The 20,257-nt window shown below is 39.3% G+C and overlaps 1 pseudogene across 1 annotated transcript in view; it reads left to right on the forward strand.

The window, feature by feature from the left end:
* LOC309859847 (phosphatidylinositol 3,4,5-trisphosphate 3-phosphatase and dual-specificity protein phosphatase PTEN-like) overlaps window positions 1-5,638 on the forward strand; it is a 136,160-nt pseudogene extending 130,522 nt beyond the window's left edge. The window contains exon 20 of the transcript XR_014316666.1: window positions 2,095-5,638. The product of XR_014316666.1 is annotated as a phosphatidylinositol 3,4,5-trisphosphate 3-phosphatase and dual-specificity protein phosphatase PTEN-like (transcript). The remainder of the gene's footprint in view (window positions 1-2,094) is intronic.
* Window positions 5,639-20,257: the final 14,619 nt, after the last annotated feature.

The raw sequence follows: 20,257 nt of genomic DNA on the forward strand, positions 1-20,257 counted from the left end.
CCTTGTGGTTTTTTGATATGACCTACAAGGACCTACATAATTCAGCCCAGGCTTACCTCCCACATGAACTCTAGCCACATTCTGCTCCTGCTCCAAGATTCACCCAATCTGGTCTCTCTTCAGTTCTTCCAAATGCTAAGCTCCTTCTGCCTCCAGTCTTTTCAGTTCTTTTTCTCTCCCTGAGGACCTCCCCACCTTCCATCTTTCCCCTGCTGTTCCCACATTTGGCTACCCTTCCGTGTGGTAGCCTTTGCTTCAGTCTTGTTGGTCTGAAAGGCCTCTTGTCAAGCTCTTGTGTTACTCCCTTTATAAAGCTCTACTTCCTCATATTGTGGAATTATTTGGGTCCTTACTTATATCTATATGTGATGTGTGTGCATATTTTTAATCCTGTGTGTTGATAAGAATTTTCCAGGTTAAAAAATCTGATTTGTCAATATTTCCAAATGGTAGTTTGCCCTTTTTTCCTTCCCCTTTCCTGTTTCTCCTTCTACCTGATTTTCCTCCTTCCTTTCACCATACCCTTCTTTCTCTTTCAAAAAAATTTTCTTACTTATTTTGCCTCATTCCATTTTTATAATATGCAGCAAGCCTACCCATAGTTGATAAGTATAAGAATATTGTGAGCAATCCTAAAAATAAATGGGAGGCTACATATTTTAAGTGAAAATAAATCCAATATTAAGCGCCTTTAAATCTTAGACTTCTTTTAAGTGATTAGAAGGGTCTTTGAGAATTCACAGGTTTCCATCAACTATGTCTGCGTTTTCCTTAATTATTAGCTTTTATGGTGTGACTTCCTCTGGTTTTATTGTTTTAATATTAAATATTTTTTAATATTACAAGAATATATATTTGTGATTACAAATTAAAACTCTTTCAGTTATCAGTAAACAGATATAATGCTGTAAGTGTTTATGAACAAATGAGCAGAGGAGGCATAAAGCACGATCTTGGTGTGTTTTTTAGCCCAATAGTTAAGAGAAGACCTTTTCAGCAGGTGACCTGTTATCAGAGGCCCACATGGAATGAGTGAGCAGTACAAACATCTGGGATGGGAGGGAAGGGCAGATACAACAGCCCTGAGACAGAATGATTCTCCCATGTTTGAGGAGCAGTAGACAAGCAGCCATTTTGACTAAAGCACATCGGTCTGACTGTGAAGACATTGGTGTGTTTCCAGCACAGGAAGGATGTCATCTGAATTTTGTCTTTAAAATGTAGACTGGAGAGGAGGCAAGGACAGAGCTGGGAGATGAAGTGAGAAGCTGCCACCGTGGTTTAATGTAGCTGAGAGGTGGTGGCTGCAGGGACTAGCGTGGTAGCAGTGGGCACACTGAGAAGCTGTCAGAGGAGGTAGAGATGGCATCGTGTGGGTGGACCCAAAAGGGTTTGCTGATGGAACGGATGTTGGATGTAAGAGGAGGAGAAGTGAGGATGACTTTTAGGTAGTGGGTCAGGGGTAGGTTGTAGATAGAGCAGATAGAGCAGATCCACTGCCTTCTGCGCCTCTGCTTCCTCTCCGGGGAGACGGAAATCCCTGCCTCGCTGAGTTGTTGGACGGCTCTCCAGCACTGCTGTGATGGCCCTTTGTCCACTGTCAGATCACTGTATGATGTTCTTAACCTTCAGGGCTGACAGGATCCCAAACATCGCTGCTAGTCAGTGTTTTTATAATGTAGTACTTGTTTAGTGTTATTTGTCTCAGAAAATACACTGAGGCTCAGCGTGGTAGTAAGTGCAACATTCTTTTGGATCTCAGCTATTTGTACATTGAAGTTTATTGAAAAGACACTTTTTAAATGACCAACAAACTTCAGTCTCAGTGCTTTTTTTTTCAGTAGAATTATTTAGTTAATGCTTACAGCTTATGCTTATTATGTTAGTACATCCCAGTGTATCTTTTCAGTGTATAACAAGAAAACATTGGAAATCTGAAGCAGACGGTCATTTAAAAGATAGCTGCCTTTTCAAGATCCTGTTTGTCATTGCATTTTTAAAAAACAAATCTGTTAAAATATGTATCTCTACTAAGTCATTTAAGATTAGTCAGATTTATGGATTTTCCACTTAGACTCTGTCTTTTTTCTCTAGGTGAAACTGTACTTCACGAAAAACAATAGAGGAGCCATCAAATCCCGAGGCTAGCAGTTCAACTTCTGTAACACCAGATGTTAGTGACAATGAACCTGATCATTATAGATATTCTGACACCACTGACTCTGATCCAGAGAATGAACCTTTTGATGAAGATCAGCATACACAAATTACAAAAGTCTGAATTTTTTTTTAATCAGGAGGGATAAAACACCATGAAAACAAACTTGAATAAACTGAAATTGGTCTTTTTTTTTAATGGCAATAGGACATTGTGTCAGATTACCAGTTAAAGGAACAATTCTCTTTTCCTGACCAATCTTGTTTTACCCTATACATCCACAGGGTTTTGACACTTGTTGTCCAGTTGAAAAAAGGTTGTGTAGCTGTGTCATGTATATACCTTTTTGTGTCAAAAGGACATTTAAAATTCAATTAGGATAAATAAAGATGGCACTTTCCCATTTTATTCCAGTTTTATAAAAAGTGGAGACAGACTGATGTGTATACGTAGGAATTTCTCATTTTGTGTTCTGTCACCAACTGAAGTGGCTCAAGAGTTTTGTGATAACACAGGTTCACATCCTACCCCTTTGCACTTGTGGTAACAGATAAGTTGGCAGTTGGCTAAGAGGAGTTTCTCCAGGGTTTTGCTACATTCTAATGCATGTATTCGGGTTAGGGGAATGGAGGGAGTGCTCAGAAAGGGATATCTGTTAGCTGGACTCTGGACCATATACCATCTCCAGCTACTTCACGCACCTTTCTTTAGCATGCTACAGTTATTAATCTGGATGTTTGAGGAACTGGCCGCTGTCACTGCTTGTTGTTTTGTGCATTTTATTTTTTTTTTTAAAGCATATTGGTGCTAGAAAAGGCAGCTAGAGAGAGTGACTCTGTATTGGGGTACAGGAATGAACCTTCCACAACTTGTTAAGAATCCACAAATGAAGGGATATAAAAACAATGTGGTCATAGATAAGAAACACAGCAACAATGACTTAACCATATAAATGAGGAGGCTATCAACAAAGAATGGGCTTGAAACATTATAAAAATCGACAATGATCTATTAAAATACATTTTCTGAATTGTAATGACTGCTCCATCTCCTGTGTAATCAAGGCCAGTGCGAAAAGTCAGATGCTATTAGTCCCTACATCAGTCAACCACGTACACTTACTTTATTAGTTTTCAATCATATACCTGCTGTGGATGCTTCATGTGCTGCCTGCAAGCTTCTTTTTTCTCATTGAATATAAAATATTTTGTAATGCTGCACAGGAAATTTCAATTTGAAATTCTACAGTAATTGTTTTTTTCTTTAAAGATTTATGATGCACTTACTCAATCCAATAGCTGTCAGCTGTTCCACCCTTTTGACCTTACACATTCTATTACAATGAGTTTTGCAAGTTTTACACATTTTTTAAATGTCATTAACTGTTAGGGAATTTTACTTGAATACTGAATACATATAATGTTTATATTTAAAAGAACATTATTTGTGTTAAATAGGAAATTAGAGTTGCAGTAAATTTTCAACACTGCACAAATAATAAGGCATTTACTTTTTCAGTAGAAATTGTCCCACATAACGCTTTTATCAATTTTTTATTGAAAGAATAGTTCTTGGTTTTTTTGTTGTTGTTGTTTGTTTGTTTTTAAATGTGCAGTGTTGAATCATTTCTTCATAGTGCTAGACTTAGGACTAGGGCTTCAATTTCACTTCTTAAATATCATATATTTGATATGCCCAGACTGCATATGATTCTAAGCAGAGTACAACTACTATTGTAAAGCTAATGTGAAGATACTATTTAAAAAGAAGTTTTTTTCCCCCAGAAATTTGGTGTCTTTCAAATTGTACCTTAATCTTGAAACATTTAAATATCCAGCCAATTTATTTCTTAATGGTGTAAAATCTCATTTTCAATAACTTATTGGTGCTGAAATTGTTCACTAGCTGTGGTCTGACCTAGTTAATTTACAAATACAGATTGCATAGGACCTACTAGAGCAGCATTTATAGAGTTTGATGGTTAAATAGATAAGGCAGAACTTCATCTAAAATATTCTTAGTAAATAATGTTGACATGTTTTCCATACCTCATCAGTTTCATTCAACAAATAAAATTTTTACATTTTTAACAAAGCTCTTAGGATTTACACATTTGTATTTAAACATTGATATATAGAGAGAATTGACTGACTGCTCAAGTTAAATTGGTGAAGTTAGAAAACAGCTATTCCTAAGATCTCAGCATTGAAATTTATATGCCACCTTATCTTTCATAAAAGCTGAAAATTGACTAAAATGAAAATCCACTCTTCATGTTTTGATGATAGTTATTAATACTGTTATTTGTTACAGTTTTGGGCACAGTATATTAAAACATAACTTGTGTTGTTCCAATATGTAACATGGAGGGCCAGGTCATCAATAATGACATTATAATAGGCTTTTGCACTGTTATTATTTTTCCTTTGGAATGTGAAGGTCTGAATGAGGGTTTTGATTTTGAATGTTTCAATGTTTTTGAGAAGCCTTGCTTACATTTTATGATGTAGTCATTGGAAATGGAAAAATGGCATTATATATATATATATATATATATATATATATATTATACATACTACTCTCCTTTATTTCAGTTTCCATCCCCATAGAATTTGACAAGAATTGCTATGACTGAAAGGTTTTTGAGTCCTAATTAAAACTTTATTTATGACAGTATTCATAATTAGCCTGAAATGCATTCTGTAGGTAATCTCTTTGAGTTTCTGGAATGTTTTCTTACTTAGACTTTTTGGATGTGCAGCCGCTTACATGTCTGAAGTTACTTGAAAGCATCATTTTTAAGAAAGCTTATACAGTTGGGCCCTGTGCCATCCCAAGTCCTCTGTAGCTCCTCGCAAACTTTTTTTTTTTTTTTTTTTTTGCCATAATTATTACAGGGCAGTTGGATACCTAGCATCCCGGTTCTTTGCTGTGGCACAGGTTATAAACTCAAGTAGAGTTTACCGGCAGCATCAAATGTTTCAGCTTTAAAAAATAAAAAGTAGGGTACAAGTTCCATGTTTAGTTCTAGAAAATGTGTGCAATATGTTCATAACGATGGCCGTGGTCGCCACAAAGTGACTCGTGTACCTTTACATACTGTTCATATGTCATGCATGCAGACGGAAGGGGTGGGGCTGTGCACGGAAGTGGGGGCTCTAACGGCAGTGTCTGGCAGAGCTGCCTTCCACCCTGCCAGCTCAGCAGTTCAGTCTGTTTTCCTAGAGCATATATATACTCAACATTTCAGTCTGTTAAACAGCCTTACTGCGATTCAGCCTCTTCAGATACTCTCGTGCTGTGCAGTCGTGGTTCTGTGTGTAAATGCTATGCACTGAGGATACACAAACACATAATGACGTGTGCAGGATAACGCCTCATACCAATCAGATGTCCGTTTGTTACTGTGTTTGTTAACAACCCTTTATCTCTTAGTGTTATAAACTCCACTTAAAACTGATTAAAGTCTCATTCTTGTCACTGTGTGGGTGTTTTATTAAATGAGAGTACTGGTCGTTTGAATTGTTTAAATCATTTGAATTGAGGTTTAAAATAAAAGGCAGCCAGATGTGGTTCTCTGTAACACCACCACCCACCCCTCCGCCCCGTGTTCTTCAAAGCCTGCGGTTATGAAAACATGGGCCTTTGTCAGCTTGAGGGTAGAGTGTCCCAACTACTCATGTTTAATAAGAGACCTGCCTTTTTTTAGGGCTGCAGCCAACACTTAGTAAGTTGTTTCAGGCACATGAAATAACATTCTAGTCCTGAAAAAGTTTAAGAGTCTTGAAAAATTGTCTTTTCCCCCCCACTTAGCCAGATGTCTGAAGGAAAATCTCCCCGCATAGATTTGATACTTCGGATTTAAACATGGTGACTTTTCCATCCTTTGTATACTGCCATCAACATACAGGAAGCCTCATCTACTCATCATGACTTGTGCCATTTGAATATTGATAGTCCTGAGTAGTCTGAAAGACTCCATGTGCTTGAATTAATCTTGTGATTTCTAATCTTAGTCAAAGTTTAAAGACTAAGGCGTATCCTCCTTTTGTCGGAGCACAGTAAGATCTAGTAGGTGACGGTGTAGCTTGTAGGGATGTTGGGAGAAGTAAAGCAGACCGTGTATGGAACAGTGAGACTTCATGTCCTTTCAGGTTTACATGTTGTTGTGTGGCTTTTAAAAAACAGTAAGTGTGAATAATGTATAATCATCTAAAAAAGTATGCAAAGTGTGTGGTTGTGTATGCACTTCCATTTGGTATTGTGAGGGTTACCATCCTGGAGTTTTAAGTACTGGGTTTCATAAGAGGATCTTGGCAATGTCTGAGACGTAGGAGCATTGTTCTTGCGTGTTGTCCACACTGTCTCTTGCGTTCGTGGGATTCAGTGAATGCCACCACCATTTCTACTGAGAAGTAAAAACCACCCGTGTTTACCTGCAGGCTCCCAGAGGCAGATGAAACATCAAGCCCTTAAATCTCCGGAATTTGTTGCTGATGTCCAACTCCTTTTGTTCTTTAATTCCTGCCAGATAACAAGCCACGCATCTTGATGACTGAAGTCTAGGTTTTGATGGGCCGTGCTGTTCACAAGCACAGAGAGAAAAGTTTCTGAATGGAGATGGATAGCATCAGTCCAAACAGGTATAAGGACAGTATTTTAAAACTTTTAAAGTTAGAGATCGGTTTTTCTGTAAAATTGTAGAGCCATAGGAAACCTAACGACTAAGTTGCTTCTCGGTTTTTTGTTTTGTTTTTTGGTTTTGGTTTTGGAGCAAGTCTATTCTCTTGTAACCATGATCTTGCTCTTTTCTCCATCCTTCAAGGAGCTTCCTTCTTACAAGTGTATTAGAATGTTGCTATCCACTCTTGGCAAATTCCTATTGGCCAGTGACTTTAAAAATAGATAATGTGAAAACAGGAAAGGACGAATAATTTCGTTGGTGGTAATACCCTTTGGTTCTTCAGTTAGCTCTTTTGAGAATCCTTTCCCATAACAACAATAATAAAATACTCATAATTCGACCATGTGGAGACATGGCCATTGTGGATACTTTCTGTGACTCTGCAATCATTTTTTTTCTGCATATTCATGTGTATTCTTTAAGAAGTGAAGTTTGTACTATGCATACTCATAGCCTTTAAGTTTAGTATATGCGACACGTATTTGTAAAGCGTTGAGTCACATCGGACAATAATCAGTGACTTTAGTGCTGTAGGTGCAGATCGTGTGCAGAGCCCTGTCCAAGACCCCGGATTCCTCATGATGTGTAGATCCTGTTAGCATCAGGGTGATAAGTGAGTAAGTAAGATAGTTAACGTTTATTTAGCATAGACAAGCTGAATATTGTAGATCTGTCTCCTCAAAAACCATTTTAAACGTGCATTTTGGGATTGTGTGTTAAGTGGTTAAACAGAACCTATGAGACACCATGCAATAGTTCATTTCACTATTGCCTTTCCACATCCTGCGAGGTTGGAGAAGGATGAGCTTTTCAGTTTTTATAGTTCCCAAACAGGTGTTCAATTTGGTCTGAATTGATTTGACACCTGCCCAAAAGGGAAAGCTACTGCTTATTTATCAGTCAATTGTTTTGAAATCTGTGCTTGTGTGACTTCCAGCATCTCAATGAGACAGTATTTCATGCGTGGTTCACCTTCAGCTCTGGAATTCACCATGTTTAATATAATGGGGGGTTTCTAACAAAACATGCAGGTCTTCTTTGGTAGTTATTTGAGGATTTTGGTGAAAAAAATTCGGCGGCAGGGCAACACATAACTTAGAAATGTATTGATTGACATTTAAAGAATATTTTTACATGAATGAATGAAGTCGGCTGCCATCTTTGAGCATTACCAGGTTATAAAATAAAGCTGTGTATTTTTTTTTTTTTTTTTTTTTTTTTAGGTTTTATTTTTTATTTTTATTTTTTTTTTTATTTTTTTTTTTTTTACAAGTAAGAATTCACTTTAAGACTTGATCAACAATGATACAGTGAGCTGTGTATTTTTAAACGAAGTGTTTAACAAGGATTTATATTTTTTTCATTCTTTTAATTAAATATAATTTATGTCTCTTGTTGCATGTGGTTTCTCATCTGTTCTTGAGTCAGAGGTTTTGTTTGCAATGGAACAAGGCTCTAGTGTTGCAGATTGTCAACTGTTCACCGCAGCGAAATTCTGAAAATGATCCTGTGTGGCTTTCTATATTAGCCTGTAATTCACTGGCATCAGTTGACGTGCACCTTCGGGATTTTTCTCCCCACTCTATACAGCTGTCCACATGATATCTTATGTTGACAAATGCCTTTCAGTTTTTACTTTCATCTCTCACTAAACTGCCCTACTGGGAAGTTTTATAAATGTGCATTGGGTGGGTGGGTGGATGCCTTAAATTTTGGAGTGCTGGAGTCCAACTTCAGGGTTTCAAATAGTTTGATTCAGGCAAATAGTTCTCCATGAAATCTCACAGTTCACTGTAATGAAAGTAATGTCAGCCTTGGATGACTTTGACATAGAGGAATGACTCTTGGATATTAATGAATTTGTTAGTAGCGTCTTGATGTGTGCATTAATAAATTGCTTTCAGGCCTGTGCATTTAACCAAAGTTGGGGCACTGGAAATGTCTATATCATGTTCCATTTGGCTACCGATGGACATAAAAACAGAAATGCTTTCCTATGGAGAGTATTTTTTTCTTTAAAAAGAAAGTTATTTTGAGTATTTGGTTTTGATTTTTTTTATATACAAGTACTTGAAAACCTTAGGCTGCTCGAATCTTTCCCAAGGAAGTTTCTACACAGTTCTACCTCAGAAAACCTGAAGATACAGATTTGAAACTCGTAGGAGTCCTGTGATAAGTCACCTACCTGGAGACCAAAACACAGATCAGAAAGGCAGGAAGTTGAAGTGGGAAGAGAAGGAAAAGGGAAGACAAGAGGGCTCGGGGAGCTCCTGCTATCCCTTAGTACTGGAGGGCAGCGAGGGAAACGCTGTGCCAGCCCCGCGGCGGCAGATGCTTGCCGGGCTTTACCTACCCTTCAAGGTGGGTGGTTTCACCTCAGTTTATGCACAAAACCTGAAAGAGTATTCGAATTGCCCAGGCCTCACAACTAGTATGGAGGGAACGGAACTGGAGCCCACTGGAACTATGCTTCTTGACCACACTACGACACTCTGCCCCCTCATACACGTAATCAAGTTTACAACACAAACAACGAATGCATAAACAATCAGTAATGGAATCCTGCCAATATCGTTTATCGCGGGCAGAAGAAAAGCCCATTTTATTACAAGCCTTGAGTCCTGCAAAATGAATGAAGAAGAGAAATGTCTAACAGGTGTTTGTACCATGAAAGAGAACTCCGCATACTTGCAAGGTTCTTGATAGGTACGATGGTGAGGGGTTGACACATGTTTTTACGGCAAGACCCAGAACGAGAGCAAGATGGGCCAGTTTGGCCTTAAATTTGTTGAATAAACTTGTACCTTACTTGTGGTTGAACTTAGAGATGCGCTGTGGTTTAAAGAAATTCGTTCTCCATTAAGCTGGTCGACCAGTGGCCTGTCAGGTGTATGCCGCGTGCTTAGCATGTCCACTTGTAATGATGGTGCTGTAGAGCTCAGAAAAGGTCACTGACCTTTTATAGCAGTGAACAGAGAAGGAAGAGAGAGTACAACAGCTTGTTGCGGGAACAAACTTAGCCCTTTTGGAAACTATAAGAAGAGAAAGGCTAGAGCACAGTGAGTGGCGTGGAAAGCAGGGGAAGGTAAAATTTGGAGAAGTAGATGCGGGAACTTCTGATTCCAACCAAGGTGGAGTAGAACCAGTCAAGGCCATTTCTACTGTGGTTGTCAAAAACTGGACCAAATGCAAAGAAGCAAATACCTAAGAACTCAGAAGGAAACACAAGCAGACAGACCGGGAAGGAGGCTTAAGATTCGGAGAAGCATCCTATATGAGGATGATTTGCTTTTATTTTTTTCTTTCTTTTGTCTTACAGCTTTGTGGCAGGGGTCCATCCCACTTGAGGGCTGTGCAGCCATGGAGACACGAGCAGCTGAAACTCTAGGAGAAATCCACCTGTTAGCCAGAGGAAACCAGGAAAAGTGTCTCCTGTTGGCCAGAGAGTGTGGGTTAAGGGAAGGAGGAAAATCCTGAACGGGGAGAGCTGGGATGGGGGACCCTCTCATTGTGTATACGAACTTCTCCAAGTCCTGAGCTCGGTCCGGAGCGGGCGTGCTCAAGACAGACCGAAAGAACCATAGCAAAGTCTACAAAAAAATGAAAATGAGATGGGAACCACCACTAACAGAAGGTGATAGAGAATTTGCGGTCTGAGCCTGACTGTGTTGATTACTTGCTTAAACAAACAAACAAACAAACAAACCAGTAAATAAAATGTTTTTCAGAAAAATGTACCCAAAGGATCCAACCCAGTATCCAAAATTGCTTAAGAAGGAAGAACCAGGATAATGTAACCCATTTCCAAGGAAAAAGTCCATCAAGAGATGCCAGCCACGAGGTAACCCAGATGTTGGAATTATCAGACATAAAAGCAACTATTACAATTATGCTCCATGAGGTGAAGATAAACACACTTGAACAGAAAGATAGAAGTTCTCAGCAGAGAACCAAATTATAAAAAGAACCACATGGAAATTTTATGGCCAAAGATACAATATCCGAAATTAGAAATAAAAACCAGTAGATGGACAATAGAAAAATGGAAATGACGGGAAAGAATCAGCACAGTTGAAAGTAAATTACTAAGTGTCCAATTTTAATGATGACGCTAAGTTCTTTAAGGTGGATGAGGCTTTGAAAAGTAAACTGTATTGGACTGTAATTAGCTACAGGGATCCTTGATAAAATATTAACCTAAGTACATTCATGTGGCTCCTTGAGTTACATATGAAGAAGTTCCTGCTGTTTGTCAATTATGTTGAATAAGGAATTAGCATTATCATAGGTCCAACTGTGATGATTATGCAAATTTTCTGTGACAGTGTTTTTTTTTCAGGCTTAATATGTAAAAACATGTCACATATGCATTGGGGAGGGTATGTGCTTTGGTGAGTGCTGTGAAGTGTGTAAACCTGGCGATTCACAGACCTGTACCCCTGGGGATAAAAATATATGTTTATAATAAATAAAAAATTTTAAAAAAACAAAAACCAAAAAAACATGTTACATATGTTCTGCAACTTACAATGTCTGAGCTCAAGCATGCGTTGACGAAGAATGTTCCCTAATTGGGTCCATTACGTTGTGTACCTGCAGCAAAAGCAATTTCGAAACCTAAGAGAGTCATCACTAGATAATTGCCAAGCTCATCATCAGAGTCAGTGCCTGATAAATTGCTTTGCTCACCTGCTCATGTTTACTCTTTGCTTTTTAAAAAAATTTTTAATTTATTTTTAATTTTTGAAAAGATTTTATTTATTTATTTGAGAGAGAGACAGCAAGAGCATGAGAGGGTAAAAGGTCAGAGGGAGAAGCAGACTCCCCATGGATCTGGGAGCCCAATGTGGGGATTCGACCCCAGGACTCTAGGATCATGACCGGAGTTGAAGACAGTTGCTTAACCAACTGAGCCACCCAGGCCCCCTCATGTTAACTCTTTGAATCAGCGTTTGTAATAGGGCCTTTTCCCAATTGTGGATGTGATTACAGAGATGTCACGTGAAAATCGACCTGTCTCATAGGCCCAATACATGCTTTCCAATCTCATAACAGAAAAAAAAAAAATTACAATGTTTAATGCTGCTAATACTTAGAAATCTGTTACACGACATCATTAAGGCGAGTCTGGAGGAAATGGGACTGGTATTATGTTTGGAAAAATAACTTCCTGATGAAGGAAGACAATTTCAAGGCTTTAGAATATCTCTCATTGTTACATTAGTGCCATATTATTTTTAAAAAGCAGTGTGAATTCTTGTAATAGTGATAATTCTGGATTTAAGAGTTTAACAAGTGCTACCATTTAATTCCTGTAAGATAGGAAGCACAGGGGCACCTGGGTGGCTCAGTGGGTTAAACTCTGCCTTCAGCTCAGGTCATGATTCCAGGGTCCTAGGATCAAGTCCCACATCAGACTCTGCTCAGCAGGGAGCCTGCTTCCCCCTCTCTCTCTGCCTGCCTTTCTGCCTACTTGTGATCTCTGTCTGTCAAATAAATAAATAAAATCTTAAAATAAAAAAAGATAGGAAGCACAATTATATCCATCTTATGTGTGAGGAATCAAGGGAGGCTGACATTCGATAACTGGTCAGCACAGAAAAACTGGTAAGTAGTGGAACCAGGATTTGAGTTCCCCTCTATCTGGTTCCTGAGCCTAGACCACTAGCTACTGTGTTACATAGTTACTTCCTATAACAACCAAATGAGAATCTTTATTATTTTTTTTCTTTAAAGGGCACAGTTGTCAAGTTGAAATGAGTAGGACAGCCGGGTAAGCAGTGGTTTTCACGTGTTTTGGTCTCAGGATTCTTTCAGACTCTTAAAATTTATTGAGGACCTTGAAAAGCTTTGCGTGTGTAGGTTATTTTTACCTACAGATATTTTACCCTATTGGAAATTAAATCTGAGACATTATTACCTGAGAAATATTTACTAATTAAAAATAACAACAAACTTATTACATGTTAACATAAATAATGTTTTTAGTGAAGATAATTATGCTTTCCAAAACAAAACTTTAGCAATTAAGGGTGGCTTTTAAAAAAATTCTATATCTATTAATACTTGGCTTAATAGAAAACAGCTGGATTTTTATATATGCTTCTGCATTTCATCAGTTGTGAGATGTTGTTTTGGTTGTAGCACATGAAGAAAATATGGCCTCTGTACCAGATACTTGGTTAGAAAGGGAGAAGTTTTTTAAGAGCCTTTTTAGATGATTGTAGGTATTCTTGATACTATCAAACTCAAGTTGTACTTTTTGAAAAGTTCACTGCAGTGTGGGATTGGGACCCCTCAGTGAACCTTTTGTACTGAACCTTTTGTTTGATTTGAACCTGTTAGTATATCTTGTTCTTCTTCTTTTTTTTTTTTTAAGATTTTATTTATTTTTTTGACAGAGACACAGAGTAAGCATGAGTGAGCACAAGCGAAGGGAGAGGCAGGCAGAGAGGGAAGGAGAAGCAGGCTCTCTGCAGAGCAGGGAGCCCAAGCAGGACTTTATGTGGGACTTGATCCCAGGACCCTGAGGTCATGACCTGAGCTGAAGGCAGATGCTTAACTGCCTGAGCGACCCAGGCACTCCTATCTTATTCTCTGAATGGTCTTTTACTCATGTATAATTCTGTAACATTATGAATGGATTATTTAGAAAATATTGGCTCACTGATTTGTGTAGTATTTCAAATATTGACACACTTCACTGTAAACATAAAAAAAAAAAATCACATTTGCTAACACCACCCTGAGCTCATTAGAAAAGTCTTTAAATACTGGGAAGCTGTCAAGTTCAAAGTGGCAGATATAAGTTTCTTAAAATACTAATGTTTACTTAAAAGCTTGAATTTTATCCCTGACGGCAAATACCGTTCGTCATTCTCCTTAAAGGGTCTCGATATCCCACTGGGCCATCGGCCACGCTTTGAGAGTCACTGGTGAAGATCTTTGATTGGGGAGAAGTAAAGAAGAGAACATTCATCTAAAGGTCCTAACAAATTAATTTCCAGGGTGCTGAAGAAACACGAAAATGGTCTCAAAATCACTAGCCGTAATCTGTGATAAATTAGGAGAAGTGGGAGAGAGTTCAGACATGCAGGAATGAGAAAAGATTGCCTTCACTCTCCCAGGGGATGTATTCTGGCCAACTCTGATTCCCAGAAAAAGACTATATGATATCCCATAGCAGGTAGCTTCAGAACCCTACAGAATAACTCATGGGAGGTCATCTTAAGTTTTGTTTTCCTGCACAATCACCTGACAAGTGCTTCACGTGGCATACGTATACCCTGAAGTATTTGAATAACTACGAAGAGACAGTTGAAGGATAATTTGTATGGCTACTGCTTGTACAAACTGAACCAAACTCATTTGATTAGACACCGTTTATAGAGTACCCGCCATATGTAAAATGCCGTGGTAGGGAAATGGCAGACGGGAGGGGCTCAGAGAAAAGAATTGGCCTTGAGAAAGGAAAATACCGAGGGTATTATCCAGTATAAAATCTGTGAACGCCACCTAATGAGAGGAAGTAGCATGGCCTTACGGGAACATCATAGCATGAGGAGTTAGAATATTTGAAAATGTGCTCATCCTGGTTTCTGCCAACTCAGTGGACACCCTTGGGCAAGTGATGTCAAGTCTTGACCGGTGTTCCGTGTCTGTAACATGAGAGGTTAAGGTCCCTGGAAGGAATGGAGTTGTGGTCTCTCAGTTTACAGAGCATCACCAAGAGGGACTTTGGAGAAGACAGTTTGCTGTCCTAGCTCTGTGCTGCCCTTTACTAAAGCCACTAGTCACATTGTGGCTATTGAGCACTTGAACTAGGACAAGTCCAAACTGAGATGTGCTCTAAGTGTAAGTGACACACCAGATTTTGAAGACTTAGTATGAAAAATAGAATGTAAAATATCTCATCGGTAGTTTTTTTTAATAGGAATTACTGGTTAAAAAGATAAGTTTTAGATACATGGGTTTATATGAAAATATTATTAATTTCATCTATATTTTTAAAAACTATATGGTTCCTAGAGAACTTAAAATTACAGATATGGCTTAGATTAGAAAGTGGACAGTGCTGTCCGAGCTAACAGTTTCCAACCAAAGAATAGTAACTTGAAGAAGAACCTAACTTTACTTTTAACTGTTCTTTCTGAGGTTTGCAGACAGAGCGTGGGTCCCAGTTTTGACCAGAGGGCCTCCCGGAAGACTCCGTTTGGTCTCTGTTGTGTTCTCAGTCTGCACTCTGAGGAATTCTAGGGCCCCACGAGCTCTCCTCCCATGATTTGTCCGCAGTAGGCGAGGGTCAGGCCCCAAAGGGACGGCTACTATGGGACACAGGGGACTTTCTCTCCCCTTCTTAATTCAAGCAGCAGACTGTTCAGCGTGCACTGACTGAATGAAGTAATGAGCATACAAAATTTGTGTGCGTTTTTGTTTAAGGTTCAGGCTTTGGACCGGCTCAGGCCACCGGGCTGATTCTTGGTGTCACCGTTCACCAGCCCTGTGATCTGCCTCCCCCTCGCAGAGCCTCCGGCTCTTCAGTCTGAAGCAGGAGAGCTGTGTGTGCCACCATATTTTGAAGAAGCTTCCGGGTCACCCTCGGTCCAGGCCTCCCGGTGATCTGAGTCCTCGCAGTATGAGTAGGGGGAAGTGTGTGTCCGCCCTGACCCGCAGGAGTCTGCCACTGAGGGCTGGGCCATGAGCAGAGGGGCTTCTCCTCATCCAGAGCTCCCTGGCAAACCTGGCCTCCTCCTGGGTCCGGCTCTCTCCTGCTCCACAAACCTTCTCTGCCTGTGCTTTCTGTCCCTTCCACTTCCCCCGTTCTCCCTCAGCCCTACCCCGGCCTTTTCCTAAATAAATAAAGACTCTCAACTTCCTTCCCTTCTATCATCAACCCACACTCTCCCTCTTTCAATCTGCTTCCCTGTGATGCAAAAGGAAAAACCCTCTTCCTCTTGTGTAAGGCCAGCTTTTTTACTGCGCTCCTTGTCCTCCCTTTCTTGGGACCTAGGTCATGTCTTCTTGAATTATCTCTTTTTCATCTCATTTTTGACATTTTAATCTCCTTTGGGTCATTTCTTAGAGCCTATTAGATATCCTATTCTTCCCGCTCTTTTTTTTTTTTTTTTTTTTAGTAAAAGGAGAAAAAGAAAACTTTTATCTTGCATTCTACTTACATAGCACTCTATTTTGTATTATTTTTTTCATTTCTTTAAATCTATTTTTTGTTGACATAGAGTTGACACACTGTGACGTTACTTTCAAATACACAACATAGTGATTTGATGTCTCTATACTGATGCTATGCTCACCACACGTGTCACTACCATCTGTCACCACAGAATGCTATTACAATATCAGTGGCTATATTCCCTATGCTCTGCCTCATATTCCCATGACTTACTATTCCATGACTAGAAGCTGTGTCTCCCACCTCTCTTCACCCATTTTGCCCATTCCCCATCCCCCTTTTCTCTCTTTTTAAAAATCAAGTTAAAAAAGAAGAATCTACCCTTGTTTTGACTTCCTCATATCTCACTCACTCACATTTCTATTTCTAGTACTTACCATATTAATTGAGTTACAAAGGCACGTTCAAGAATCACCTGTAGAATAATACACCGATTTAGAACTACTCCGGACCTCACGCAATCATCAATCAAGTCAAAGGTAAGAATAGACAGATGTTCAGATATTTAGGGATTCCGAATTTTTATCACCTATGCAACCTTTCCTGGCAAGGTATGGGAGAACGTGTCCTGGGAAAATGCGAAAGTAAACCAAGAAAGAGGAAGACATGGGATCTGGGAAAGGGGAGGGAGAACAGCAAAAGGAAGTCCTAAAAATAGAACGACAGAGCAGGCCTAGAGGAAAACCAGTCCAGACTGAAACAGAAACGTCGAGTCCTCAGGGAGGCCTCAGGTCTCCAGGAGGAGTGGAACCAGTGTTTTTGGAGTGCAGGCAAAAAGTTATCAGGAGGTAGGTGACACAGATGCTGGAGAATCTTGGAAAAAGCATGTAAGAGTATTAGAGGTACACTGAAATTCAAGCAAATGCAACACAAATCTCCTGGTAACTGCTGATCTACTCTGGGTCTCAATAGATGTGTACAGTGGACATTTCGTATTAACAAAACCATGTAATACGTTTTTGTGTGTGTGTGTGTGTGTGACTGGCTTCTTTCACTTAGTGTGACATTTGCAAGTTTCATCCATGTGATATCTCACCCCTTTCTGTGGCTGAATACTATTCCATTGTTTGGATATACCACTTTTCATTTGCATTAGAATCTTAAACTCTCTTGTTAACAATATGTTATTGAATGAACAGGGGACCAGGTGGTGTGATCTAGTATACATTACAACACAAGTCCTTGTTGTGTTGTGAATTTGAAAAGGTCTATTTTTAACACTTTTCTGAGAATATTTAGATATGAATTAAGGACATGTAGGGGAATCAAGAAATCATGCCAGCTGCCACAGAACTTTTGGCAAAGATGGTAACTTATGTATACATTTCTGAAGCTCTTCTCAGAATTGGAAATGGCCAAGAGACATTAAAGAAATAAAAAGAAAATACCCCCAACTAATTGGTTTTGAAACCAGGGAATGATGCCAACCACATTTCAAAGAATTTCAAAATTCAAAGAATTACTATTAAGTACAGAGCAGTGGGACCAGACGGAAGTGACAGAGAGAGAAGGAAATCCTAAAGCCCTATCAGCACTCCCTAAGTTAAAGTGATCAAAGTTGAGAATGAGGATGGGATATGTGGCTAAAATAAGAACATGACACATGGCTTACGGTCATGAAAAGCAAATTGGGGATTTTCTCTGATCCATCTTCTCAGTAACTCAGGGTTTCACATGGAGGCAGATAAGGACTTTCCCAAACAGAGTGGTATTAACGTCTACTTTCTTCTCTAGAGGATGGAGGGCTGTTTCATGTGAGCGGATGTATCAAGAGTGGTTACCAAGCCTACAGCAAACTGATGTGGAGAATTGCCTTCCTACAACAGAGAATGAAATATGGAAGTCAACCAACAAAGACAAATTAGCCCAGTGCAGTGGGACCCGGGGGCAGACTCTGGCCTCAGTTCTTTCCAGTCTTCTGTAGACTTCTTTTGGAATGGTTTTGAGAACACAAGTCAGCCCTCCAGCTGGATCTACTCATCTCTCTTTCTGTGCTTTTACCCATGGTGTCCTCATCCATTCACGTGATGTGAGACACCTTCCATAACCCGAGGACTCCCAAATTTATATTTCTATCCAAGATTTCCCTTCAAAGTCCCAAGCTTGTCTATTTTTCAAATGGCATCACAATTGTGTCCCAAACTCGACTCCTGATTCTCACCCTTAAACCTGTTTCTCTGCTGAGAGCGTGGCATTATCCACTCCATTGCTTGAACCTAAAGCCTAGCAATTTCTTCCTCTTATTTAATGAAACCCTCTATGCCACATTTGATCCAGTTCACTTAACCCAAAATTCCAATTCCAAAAATACATCTTGAATCCTTTTGCCAATATCTGAACTACTGTGACTTCTCATTCGGATCACTGACTTTGCATCCTAACAGACTTGTTTTCCACCTTGTGCTTCCCAGGAGCAGCCACGGTAGATCTAAAGTCTCAGTCAGACCATGCACTCCTTTCCTTGAACATCTTAGTAACTTCTTATAGCATCTCCGAGAACATCCAAGCCTGGGAGTGACCTGGTTTTGTCCATCTCTTTCACTTTAGATTCTGTAGAGTGATTAGGACAGAGAAGAGCAAGAGCGTTCCCAGCCTCAGGGCATTTGCACCTGCTGTGCTTCATACCTGCCTAGTTCACACCTATCCTTTCTTTATCTGGATTGCTCATTTTCATCTTCCAAGTCTCATCTTAACTGTCACTTCCCAGGAGGTCTAGCGCATCACCCAGTGAAAGGCAGACTCCTCCCCCTTTGGTATTCTCTCTTGAAGGACTCCCTTCTTTTTCTTTAATAGCTTGCCCCAGTTTATACTGGATATTTGGTTTCTTGCTTGTTTATAGTCTCATTCACAGCAGGGAATGGGACTGGAAGCCACTCCTAGGATTTTTTTTTTTTTCCCTTTCACCATTTTCCTTCTGGTGCCTGACATGTGGAGATCTTCTACTAATATATTTTTCAATTAAGTGAATGACTTAAAAAATAAGCAAACATCAATAGAACAAGACAAAAATGAGATAGATGAAAAAACTCTGCCGCAGAGAGAATTAGAGGATCGCCATAGCTTTTGAAACCAGGGGATGAAAGCATTTCAGGAAAGAGGGAAATCCCAGGGAGCATTCGCTTAATTCTCTCAGGGCACTGGGAGAAATCATGAATTCTTACAGAAGAGCTAAAAGATGTTATGGTAAGACAACAAAATGGGAGAGAAAGGGAAATGCAAGGGGATGGTAGGACCATGGCAGAAACTGCAACAGCATTGGAAGCAACAAGGAGCAATGTCGCCGCTGCAGAGAATAAGGTCAGTTCAGTGAAAGGCGAGTGTAAGGCGCTCTGAGAACACAGAGGAAAAGGACAACGAGAACAGAGAACTGGAAGGAACATCCCGGACCTGCAACGGGTAGACAAAAAAGAAAGGTGCAATGTGGATCAATGGCGGTCCTGACAGGGAGAGAGGAAAGGGAGCAAGGCTGCTTCTGAACTCAAGAAAGGTCCAGATACGCCCGTGCATGAATTCATGACAAAATTAACAGCACCTGGAAACAGCTTGGTGACTTTCTTGAATTCAGGCTTACGGAATTACTTACTTACACTTTGCCGAGCAGAGTCCTACTTGTGATGGGAACATGAGCTTTGGGTGGGCAGGGGTCTGTGCACAGTAGGTACTCAATACATATATGCCAGTTTTAACATAAAAAGTTATATACTCGTGTAAAAATCAGCAATGGGAGGAAGGATTGCAGTCTTTTTGCTGACATACACAAGCTTCAGTAAAATTACTATAATAAAATTATATGCACTGGACAACAAAATATATACTACAAACTCTACTTGTAATCTGTGAACAGAAGAATCAAAACAACAGTGGAAAGAAACCTTAGCATAATTCCTTTGAGTTTTTACCTAATCAGAGAGACAAAAGTATCTGTGATTATAGATAAATTGAGTAATATAAATAATACTTAAAAATATGTAACAAATTTTATTCTTTATTAAAAAAAAGTCTTCTTTTTTTAAAGTTCCTGGAACACTAAATGACAAATCTTTAGTTAAAAATATCTTATGTGCATAATATAATTTTATTTTTAAAATTCTGCATGCATGTATACAAATATATTTTTCTGGGTAAAAATAATGCAAGATGGAGATAGCAGTAGGAAAAGTATTTTCTCTGGGTGGTGGGATTTCTTTTTTGGGGGGCATTCCAGTTTTTAAAATTATTTTTATTT

The sequence above is a fragment of the Mustela nivalis genome (assembly GCF_964662115.1).
Source record: "Mustela nivalis genome assembly, chromosome: 2".
Taxonomy (NCBI): domain Eukaryota; kingdom Metazoa; phylum Chordata; class Mammalia; order Carnivora; family Mustelidae; genus Mustela; species Mustela nivalis.